We start from the raw sequence: 11,854 nt of genomic DNA on the forward strand, positions 1-11,854 counted from the left end.
TTTGATTTTAGAGAAGTGATTTGGTGACCAAATATTACGCAGATGGACAAAATATTATTTATTGATTTATGTTTTTTATGATTACCATTTTCAAAAAAGCAAAAAGTAAAAATAAAAACATCATAGATGTGGATGAATAGAATTGCATTTTATTGATGATCAAATTTGAAAATGCCCAAACAATGTTCACTTCTCCCTTAGGCATAAGAGAAGGATTTTCAAAAACAAATAAAAGCAATTACTTATATCGATGCACAATAATGGGAACATCAACAGCAGTCCAATCGTTGCAAGTTTTTCCATGCGTCACAAAATTGGTGCAGTCTTCATCTTCATCACCCTTGATCACAACAACTAAGTGTTGTTCATTACCATGAATGAACCCTCTGCTACGGAAATTAGGTTGCACATCTTCAGCTCTAATCATAGACGAACCTTGTTGGAAACCCAAACCGGCTCTGTTCTTGTTGTCAGCGACCTTTACCATTTGGCCCCACTTATTAGAATTACCATCTTCAACAATCTTCTGCGCATCTTTGAATGAGGACATGGGTGCCCCAACTCTCTTTTTCTCAACAATAGACAAGGCTTGGAACAGAGTTCCAATCTCATCCTCAGCTTCTACACAAGAGAAAGACGACAGGTGGCTTACCAATAAAGCCCTCTCCCCACCGACAATAACCAGCTTTCCGTTCTTGACAAACTTAAATTTCTGATGCAACGTTGAAGTAACTGCTCCTACCTCATGTATCCATGGCCTTCCTAACAAGCATCTATAGGCCGGGTGGATATCCATTACCTAGAAAGTAATCTAGAAATCACTCGGACCTATCTTCACCGGAAGGTCCACCTCTCCTATCACAGTTTTGCGAGTACCATTAAATGCTTTAACGATCACACCACTATATCTTATCGAAGCTCCTTGATACAACAATCTTGACAAGGTTGATTTTGGGAGTACATTCAAAGAAGAACCGGTGTCGACCAATACATTCGACATAGCATCCTCCTTGCAATTCATTGAAATGTGTAGTGCCAAGTTGTGATTTCTACCCTACTCGGGGAGTTCCTCATCACAAAAACTCAAATTGTTGCAGGAAGTGATGTTAGCCACAATATGATCAAACTGATCCACCGTAACATCATGCTCCACATAAGCTTGTTCTAATACCTTCTGCAGTGCTTCTCTGTGCGCTTCAGAATTCATAAGCAGAGATAACAATGAAATCTTGGAGGGGGTTTGGAGTAGCAGCTCCACCACATTGAATTCACTCTTCTTGATTAACCGGAGTACCTCATCATCATCATTAGGCTTCAAACCCCTGGATTCACCAGACTGACACTTTGGAGAGCTAGTTGGATCAATTGCAGGCACTTCAACATTCTTGCTGGCAAATATATCACCCACATTCTTAGGGAACACCGGCCCAAAGACATGACCACTACGGGTCACCTTAGTAACATCAACTATGCTCACAACAGAATTGGTCGTAGGCAAAGGAACCTCTTGACCATTCTCTAAAAAATAGTTGCATTATACTGATATGAAACAGCTTTATCAGATGCATACGGGTTGGGGCCCGCTAACCGTATAACCAACGGCGATACTGATCTGTTGCTGACACTTTTACTACTGCTGCTATCGAATTGAATCACCACTCTCTATGGTGTCTTGAATACTGGAACAATAACATTCACATTGTCATCCCCGTGACGGGACTGGAGAATCTGAATCATACCTTCATCCATTAACCTCTGAATGTCTCTCTTCACAACCATACAACCTCTAGGATTAACACTGCAAATTGCACAACCATCATGGTCATGCTTACAATCGCTTACCAAATAGATATCCTTGTGCATCGTCACCAAGGACCTTCTAATAAAGCGGACATCAAATACCTTGAACTCCCTAGGACAACCATCCACCATATTGACAGAAGGGTTACCATGAGCAGGTAGTGGATTGACTTTGACATTCGGCGCACGGTCCTCAAAGGACACCATTCCACTCTTTACCATCTTTTGTACTTCATACTTCAGGGGGTAACAATTCTCAATATAATGACAGGGAGCTCCTTGATGAAAGGCACAGCGAAGTTCTGATTTATACCACCATGGAAGTGGTTCAAGGATCTGAGGCGGATTTCTTGGTTGCAAAAGGTTCTTGAGAACCAATGATGGATACAGTTCAGCATAAGTCATAGGAATCGGGTCGAAAGAGACCTTCTTCCTCTCAAAATTTTGTGGTTGTTGATGATTATTGATATTGTTGTTATTGTAGGTGTTTGTTCGTTGTGGTGGCGGTTGTTGACATTGTTGTTGAATTGGTGTTAATTGATTGTTAGAAAATACCGGAATTACATATGATACTTGATGATGGTGTTGACGGGGTGGTTGACTTCTTCTTACATGAGGCCTCCTCTGCCTCCCAACAGATATTGCATTGGTCTCATTCTTTTTCTTCTTGGAAAACCCACTACCATATTTCTTGCTGGACGAAACTTCCTCTCTAGTTAATCGTCCCTCTCAGACACTTTCCTCTAGTCTCATCCCCACGTTTACCATCTCGATAAAATCACTGGGGGCACTGGAAATCATCCGCTCATAGTAAAATGAGCTTAGGGTCTTGAGGAAAATCTTGGTCATCTCTTTTTCTTCCAAAGGAGAGGTAATCTGAGCGGCAAGCTCTCTCCATCGCTGAGCATATTCTTTAAATGTCTCCTTATCCTTCTGAGACAATGACCTCAACTGGTCCCTATCTGTCGCCATATCAATATTGTACTTGTACTGTTTCACAAAGGCTTCACCCAGTCATTGAATGCATGGACACTCGCACTATCCAAACCCATGTACCACCTCAAAGCGGCACCAGTTAGACTGTCTTGAAAATAATGAATCAGTAACTGATCATTATCAGTTTGCATCGACATCTTTCTAGCATACATGACGAGATGACTGAGCGGACATGTATTCCCCTTATACTTTTCAAAGTCAGGGACTTTGAACTTCATCAGGATTTTAACATTAGGAACCAAACAAAGTTCCGCAACACTCTTACCGAACAAATCCTTTCCCCTCAAGGTTTTCAACTCCTTTCGCAGATCAAGGAATTGGTCTTTCATTTCATCCATCTTCTCATAAACATCTGGACCCTCAGACGGCTCAGAGTGATAGATGGTGTCTTCAACACGGGGTAAAGTATGAACAATCAGTGGTGGCACAGACATGACCGGGCTAGATGCCGGCATGGAAGCAAAGGTAGGTGGGAAACCCTCAGGCATGAAATTGGGCGGCATTCCCCATGGGAATCCGGCAGGCATAGCAAGCGCAAAGTGAGCGGCAACAACTGGAATGGTAAAGGTAGCAACCTCTGAAATGACTGTCCTCTGAGGAGGAGGAGTTGCAGGCGTTGGAGAAGATTGGCTCTGAGCATCTAACATTGACTCCATCATGGCAGTCAGACGGGCGATCTCATCCTTCAAGTCTCTGTTCTCTTGCTCTAGATGTTCCATGATTCTTGAGTGATTGGCGCGAGTATTATATCGATGAGTCAGCTTGGCTGAAGCACAAAAGAAATACCAATAATACATCTGGTGAAAGAGAAGCCTGTAATGCAAATGATGCATGAAATGTAATGCTTGATTGTTTTTATTTTCAAGGAACTTACTATTTTATTTGCAAATATATATAACAATAACAATTGTAACAATTTTATATGACCATAAAGAATCTTTTTTATTTATATAATTGGAAGGATTACACTGAGTACAATTTTAGAAACCAAAATATAAATACAAGAGAAAAAGAAACTAATCATCCTAAGGAACCCTTAACAACATTGTCAGATGATTGGTCCGCATGCGCGTACTTCCTTCGGATGCGTCGGATCTCAGACTCAAAAAAAGTCTTCATCTGAGCCTTCTCGAAGACAAGCTGAGCAACAATCTTCTACCAAGCAATGGAAGGCTGAGGCATACTAGAGGAAGATGAAACCTCTGGTTCTCTTTGTCTCTTCATTACTCGGTCTTCAAGAATCTCAATAAGTGCATCTTTGTCCTTAGACTCAAGCTGTAACTCCTCATGCTTTCTACTCAAAGCATGGAAACACTCTTTCCATATATCCTTCTTTTGTTTCATCTTGGCGAGTGCGTCTTCCAACTCCTCTACATCTTGGTTAGGGAGAGTTGATGGCTTAGCCACAACCATAGACATAGGTCCCTCACAAGCATAAGGAATCTTCAATTCCAAAGCTCTCTTCTTCACCCAAAGAGTGTAAGCTTCCAAAGCTACACAATTGCACGGACCAAGCTCAGATCTTCCTTTCCTATGCACATTATGCCAAGCATGCACAATCTTCTGCTTCAAACGTTGGGGATCTTTACCCTCTTGATAGAAAAGACCTTCTAACAAAGTGTTATTAAGTTTGTCTTTCAAGGGGAACCCAAGTTGACGACGAGTCAGAGCAGGATTGTAGTTAATTTCTCCTTGTGTACCAACGAGAGGCACATTAGAGAATTCACCACAATAATCAATAATCTCCAAGCTACTCAATGAAGAGTCATACCAAACTATATCATCATTAGTGAGATACATAAGTCTCTGAGACCACCATAGACATTGTTTGTTCTCCATAAAAGTAGGCGTCTGAGGTAAGTGCGAAATAAACCACTTGTACAGAAGAGGAACACAACAGACGATTGTCCCACCACCCTTAGAATTCCTTAGATGCAAAGAGAAATACATATCACCCAACAAAGTAGGCACATGATTACCAATCAAGAAAATTTTAATGGCGTTAACATCAACAAAACCATCAATGTTAGGGAACAAATGTAATCCATAGATGAGCAACACAAAGATAGCTTCAAAAGCATCCACACTACCGGCCTGAGCAAAGGCAGTAGCTTCCTTGATGAAGAACTCAGAAGTCAATCCAAACAATCCTCCTTTCTTCACCCAATGAGCCTCAACCTCAGACTTCTTCCAGTGAAGGGCTTCAACTATAAGATGAGATCTGGGAATCTCCTCCAACCCACTAAAGGGAACTTTGCTAGAAACAAGTATTCCCAAGAGATGGGCATAATCCTCCAACGTAGGTGTCATACCCCGATTTTGACCCTGAAAATTTTCCCCATCAATCATTCGTTTGCATTCTTTCTTCATGACCATTCCATCTGGTCATGATACTATCCAAAAAAAAAAAACGTTTGTTGTTGGACTTGTTACCACACCCAGTCCATGTTGGTCTTTTGGGGTTTTGTTTCTTTTTGTATAAGATGATAAACGCGAGATTTTAAACGCTTTCCTTTGTTAGAATCAAGTGAACCTCATGTTTCATCTTTCGTTCCAATTTCGCCGAAGTGATTATTCATCTCGCCTTGCCACATTACTAGTTCTCACCTTTTCTTTCAAATAAATTATGTGTCAAGTGCAAAATATTTTATTTTGGGTCATCATGCATATTCATTTTCGCATTCATTCATAATTCAAAGAAATTCCATACATATTTCTTCATTCACATTTATATTCTCCATTTCACATTCAAGATTCTACATTTCATATTCAAAATTTTCATTCATATTTCTTCATTACATTGGAAACTTTTTCATTCATATTCAAGAATTTCCACATACTCATTCATAGTTTGATTACTTCGCTCATTCATTCAATCATAATCATCCATGTACATGGCATATGAATAACTTATAATAAAAAAAAACATCTCATCACATGAATACATGAAGTTTCTAAGATGCAAAAAGGGCTCTCTTAAATGACCTACATATTCTGGACTTGGAAACCATGACTTGGGACGAAATTGATATCGTTGGAGTGCCTCCTTCCCCAAGGTCTGATCATGCTGCTGTTGTACATGTGGAGCGATACTTGCTCATCTTCGGAGATGGTTGTACTGAACATGTCTACACTGGCTTGGTCAGCAGTAACATTTGTTCAAGGGCGTGTTTCTGTTGCTAGTGAGGGTTTGAGTTTGGTTGTAAGTTCGAATGATGGAGAAGATGTACTTGTATCTTTTGGAGGATACAATGGACGTTACAACAATGAAGTATATGTTCTTAAACTAAGCCACAAATCCACCTTGCAATCCAAAATAAATAAAAAATCCATACCAGACAGTGGTTCTGCTGTACCAAATGCTACAAATGCTACTCGAGATTCAGAGCCTGAACTTGGAGCAGGACAAGAAGGGAAAATCTGGGAAAATTACTGTGGACAACGCTTATCCAACAGTTTTGGATTTGAGATTATGGACTTGGTCAAAGCTCGAGGCTAAAACTGGAGACGAACCCTCTACAACTTTGGACCCTTGTGCCAGCCATTCTTTGGTTTATTGCATGGGGAAATAAGCTCCTGTCAATTGTTGGCCATACAAAAGATCCCTCCGAAAGTATCCAAGTGAAACAGTTTGATCTGCAAACAGCAACATAGTCAACTCTAAAGACCTATGGGAAAGCTCCGAGATGCATGCATACCTTGGTTTGTAAGCTTACAGAAGTAACACACCTGCGACTATCACCACTGCGAGTTACATTGATCAACTGCAGAACTCAGGCTGAAATTTTGGCATCTAACACTTCCTGAGATTCCATACTACAACCATTGCATTGTTTTGTCTTGAGAATTGCTGCGGCAATATGAACAACCCAAGACAGGCTCCGTTGTGTTTATTATAAACAAGCTACTGCTTTCATACTGAAGTCTGCAATAAATGTTGGAGGGACAATGTGGAAAGCAACAATGAACTGCATGAGAAAAGTGGTTCGCCAAAGGATAGCGATACAACACAGAGGGTTGAAAGAAAAACCATTCAAACTTCAACAGGAAAACACAGTCACAAAACAGGTTTGACAGAGCATATTTCTTCACTACTTCAGATTGAAACTCAGTTAAATGGTCCTAACATGAACAAAACCAATTCTAAAGAGCTTGCTGAGTCTCCTGGATTTTCAAACCTAAATGATAAAAACAAAGTCAGTGCAATCATCGTCATAACCTTATTTCCACATGATATTGCATAGCATATCATCTAACTTGTAGTGGCGAAATGCTGCAGCATTAACAAGATTATTGGATAAACCTCACGGCATGACGAACATGTGTGACCAAGAAAAAAAGACAAACCACTATAGCCTACCTCATGTTAATACCATGACCTCATATAAATCCCTCAACATTTCCCAGCCAATGAAGAAGTCCGCTAGCAACACAAACAATTAGAACATAACTGTATCTGAAACGCAACGCATTGATGAGATTATTGTTACTGAAGCATGACACAGACGAGGATGGTTCACGTAGGGGTTTCACTTCTGCTGTTATGCTTGGCTCGAATCAAGGATTGCTTTGCGTGACTGTAGATCAGCAGTTTCAATATTTTACTTTCTGAACTGGATTGAAGAGTTGTTGCAATTAAATCTTACCAAAAGACTAGTGGGATATAATGAAGAGGTCGTAGATATGAAGTTTGTTGGGGATGATGAAAAGTTCCTTGCTCTTGCTACAAATCTTGAACAATTCTAGGAGAAACTTAATTGTGACTGGAAGTAAAGATAACACTGTTAGGTTATGGGACTCAGAAAGTACAAGTTGCATTGGAGCTGGCATAGGTCACATGGGAGCTGTTGGAGCCATTGCATTTTCAAAAAAAAAAGCGGGACTTCTTTGTTAGTGGCAGTAGTGATCATACTCTTAAGGTGTGGAGTATGGATGGTCTCTTGGACAGTTTACAACGCCTGAAATCCTGAATAAGGATAATAAGTATAATTGTGGCAGATGTAAATCATATGAGAAAGCCAAGAAGAAGCTAACAGTATTAGAGGCGCCGAATATTCTTACGATTGTATTAAAACGATTTCAGTCCGGTAACTTTGAGAAGTTGAATAAGTCTGTTCAATTTCCTGAAGTCCTGAATATGGCTGCATATATCAGTGGATTAAAAGACAAATCTCCATTATATTGTCTTTATGAAGTGGTTGGCCATTTGGATAGCATGAATGTTGCATATTCAGGACATTATGTTTGTTATGTGAAAAACATCCAAGGAGAATGGTTCAGGACTAATGACAGCAGGGTAGAACCTGTTGAATTATCAAGAGTCTTGTCAGAAAGAGCATACATGCTTCTTTATGCAAGGCATTCTCCGAAGCCCATGGGTTTAGTAAGTAGCAATACAGTATTTTCCACTGGAAAGTTTAAGAGGAGAAACTTGGAAGCCATTCTGGATGTTTCTAAGACACGATCAAATTCCATGGCTACAAGTGTTGATTCTTCCTCTCTCCATCAGAAGCATGTCAAGCATTCTCATGGGAACACTGTTGATGATTCCTTTAGCAGGGAACTTGCATATCCAGAAGAGTGGAGATTCAACTACCAGGGAAGGAATACTATGGTGGATTCTTCCAGCGAAAGCTCACTATTCAGCTCTTCTGATGCAAGTTCTTGCAGTACTTGAACTCCAAAGAGCCTGCTGTTGAGCCTGAGAAAAATGTATCTGACCTAGTTACAGAACAAACCGAGACTGTTCGGCAGGATTTCAAGTTATCTCCAGAAGCTTCACCAGGAAGCCATATGACAATTCCTGAATCTCAAGGAACACCTTCAAGTCAGGTTTCAGTGAAACCTAAAGAGAATGAAAATCTTACGGGACTTGGTGCAGGTATTGTTATTCATTCTTGTCAGACAAGGGATGAACAAAATATATTATCTGATGCGGGTTCTTTAGAGAAACTTATTAGCAGTCTTGATGGTTCAATAAGCCAGCAAGATGCTAGTTCAGAGTCCATAGCTACAATTCTTAAAAAAGGAATCCAGGAGCCGTCGCTAGGTTTGCGGAACTTCAAAATGGAAGAGCGTTGCGTTCTGTAATTGAATTAACCAAGGATCGACACTCTCGGACAAGGTTGTTGGCCTGCTTGTGCCTAATCTGTATAAAGAATTCTTCGTCGCGCGTTCTGCAAGACATAGCAATCAAAACCAAATTGATATATATTTTGCTTGAGCTCCTTGATGATTCTGGTCAAGTTGGAGAAGAGGCTCCCTTTGCTTTTTCGAGTTTAGTTGCTGGAAAGGAAGATATGCAGAAGTTAGCATTTGAGGCAAATGCTATAGACAAATTCTACAATCACTTGCAAAATTGTGACTTACATCCCAAACGTCTTGAAGGGATATTTCTAGCACTGGCCGATCTTTGCTCAAAACTGGAATGCTGCAGGGCGAGGTTTATGTCATTGCAGGTCTTAAATATACTAATTAATGCCTTAACCCATGATGAAGCCAATGTGCGGACTGCAACTTGCATTTGCTTAAAAAAACTGTCTCACGCTCAATCAATAATTTGAGTGCAGGTTATTCCATGAGTGAAAGGATTGTCATTCCATTAGTACGGCTTCTCTCTAATCTTTGCACTTCTGTCCAGGTTGCAGCCCTTGGTGCTACTAGCAACATAGTAGTGGACTTTACGCCAAATAAGTCAACATTCATACAATGCGGTGGCATTAAAGAGCTTGTCCATTTGACAAAGTCTATGGATTCGTCTTTAAGGTTGAATGCTATGTGCACTTTAGAAAATATTTCCGGTGGTTTGTTTTATGTCATATTTAGCCTCGGTCAAAGCCTCGAGTCATGCTCTTCTCCTACACAAATTGCCGACACTTTAGGAGCTATAGCATCAGCTCTTATGATATATGATAACAAGGCCGAATCTACCAAACTGTCAGATCCTTTGGTGGTTGAAGAGACGTTACTCAAACAATTCAAACCTCGCTTGCCTTTCCTTGTGCTAGAACGGACCATCGAAGCTCTTGCTAGTTTATACGAACAACGACAATAACCAGAACAGCAACCTCAGGAGGATGCTAATGTCCATTCTAATGAGAATGCGGAGGATAATGGTAATCAAGTCCCAACAACCTCTGGTGGTGAACCAATGGAGACTGATAAACCAGAGAACCCCGACTCAGCCTAATTTTTGTTGTTTATTTTGCTATGAAATTCATTACATATCCAGTCCCACCTTAACCTTGCTTTGCTGAACTTGGAGGATGATGCCGTTTCTATCAGTAGCATTGAGCAGAGTGTCTCATTGGAGGATTATTTGCAAGGAAGGCATTTCTTTACAGTCATTTCATTGAGGGTCATATGAGAATCTCTCCAATATCACGGTTGCCCCTCATTACCGTTTTAGATACCAAGCATCATCTAAAGGACTTTCCAGTTTGTGAGCCATTTCATTTGGAGCTAAATTTTTTTAATAAAGCGAACCGAGTTCTTCATTATCCATCCAGGGCGTTTTATATGGACGGATTGAATCTTATGGCACATAACCTTTCGTCTGGGTCTGACACTATCTACAGGAAGCTCTACAATTCGATTCCTGGAAATGTGGAGTACTGAGCAAAATATTTGATTCACAGTAAAAAGCCAATGCCGCAACATTTTTCCTCCGAACAAATCGCACCCAAAGTCATGTGAAAACCATGCCAAAGCATCATTCAATTTCCAAGCAGGACTGCTGCAACACATAACACACAAAATCAATTAATTCCAAAACAAATTTTTCAATTAAGTGAGTTACAGTGGTGAATTGTTTCTTACCAACAGTGAAATGGAAATGGAGAGAATTGAGGAAGAGGGACCACAAGTGGAATAAGGACAAAACTCCCCAGATACTGTAGAAACAAACCTCTCCACTACACAGCAGATCTCCACTACACAGCAGGAAACACAGCAGAGGAAAGAGAGGGGTCATATATAAAAGAGGGATTACTATTCACAACAACCCTAGGTTTTTGGAGGGGGGCGACTACCATTCAGAAAAGAAAAGAGAGAATTGAAGGTAACGCTTGTCTACATTCACCTGTCGAGCTCGCCGCAACCGGTTAGCTTCCTTTCCGAGCTTTATTTTTATGTTTCGATCATGCTTTACATCCTTCTGAGGGAACCATGGTTGTTGTTCCGATTTGAACTCCATGTTTGATTTAGCAATACCGCTGCCTGTTTGTTTGTGATGTTATCTTGCCATTAAATCTTTGATGTTCAAAATGGAAAGAAACAGAATCTATGTGCGTTAAAGATGAACTTGTTCTGCTACTGTTTTTTCAACTTTGTATTTTATTTAAAAGGTTTGGTCCGTTTTTTATCTTATGTATTAGTGCTTGAGACCATACAACAAGGATGCTTGTCTGGCGGAGTTGGTAAAAGGGATGCTTTGGCAAGCCTTTGGTCTCGGGTTCAATACCCTTGTGCTTCACTTTGGTTTTAGTTTTTTTTCACTTTATTCAATTTTCAATTTTGGTTTTAGTTTTTTTTCACTTTATTCAATTTTCAATTTTGGTTTTAGTTTTTTTTCACTTTATTCAATTTTCAATTTTGGTTTTAGTTTTTTTTCACTTTATTCAATTTTCAATTTTGGTTTTAGTTTTTTTTCACTTTATTCAATTTTCAATTTTGGTTTTAGTTTTTTTTCACTTTATTCAATTTTTAATCTTTGATTGATTTAGGATCTATTTTATTATTAATCATTTTGTTTTATTTTATTCTCACTTTTCAACTTTAGCTTTTATTTTTTCGCCGTTATTTTATTTTTATTTTTTAAACATCAATTTTAATTTATGGATTCAACAATTCCCATGTTGTTTATCCATGATTACTTTTATCGATACATTGATGGTATTTCGCCGCATTTTGATTAATCACATATGACATTTTGATTGTTGTTAATATGTGCAAACCGGCTTTGAGCACATTATCTAGATTTCTTGTTTGCTTTTTTTCAATTTCCATAAGCCTTGCACGTCATTGCGTTATGCGACTTTGATTCGCATCCTCGCATCCC

General features: G+C 39.6%; 1 long non-coding RNA gene across 6 annotated transcripts; it reads right to left on the reverse strand.

The window, feature by feature from the left end:
• Positions 1 to 5,461: 5,461 nt before the first annotated feature.
• LOC127073724 (uncharacterized) lies at positions 5,462 to 11,123 on the reverse strand. 6 transcript variants are annotated; one of them, XR_007785843.1, is made up of 5 exons: positions 10,877 to 11,123; positions 10,615 to 10,727; positions 7,157 to 10,531; positions 6,526 to 6,974; positions 5,462 to 6,432 (listed from the first exon to the last, which is right to left on the reverse strand). It is a non-coding gene; the product is annotated as an uncharacterized LOC127073724 (long non-coding RNA). The 6 variants fall into 6 exon arrangements; XR_007785840.1 differs by having other exon boundaries at positions 7,157 to 9,081; positions 9,166 to 10,531; positions 10,615 to 11,123; XR_007785845.1 differs by having other exon boundaries at positions 7,157 to 7,754; positions 7,858 to 10,531; positions 10,615 to 11,123.
• Between the last annotated feature and the right edge of the window lie 731 nt (positions 11,124 to 11,854).

This window comes from Lathyrus oleraceus, chromosome 1 (assembly GCF_024323335.1).
Source record: "Lathyrus oleraceus cultivar Zhongwan6 chromosome 1, CAAS_Psat_ZW6_1.0, whole genome shotgun sequence".
NCBI classification, from domain to species: domain Eukaryota; kingdom Viridiplantae; phylum Streptophyta; class Magnoliopsida; order Fabales; family Fabaceae; genus Lathyrus; species Lathyrus oleraceus.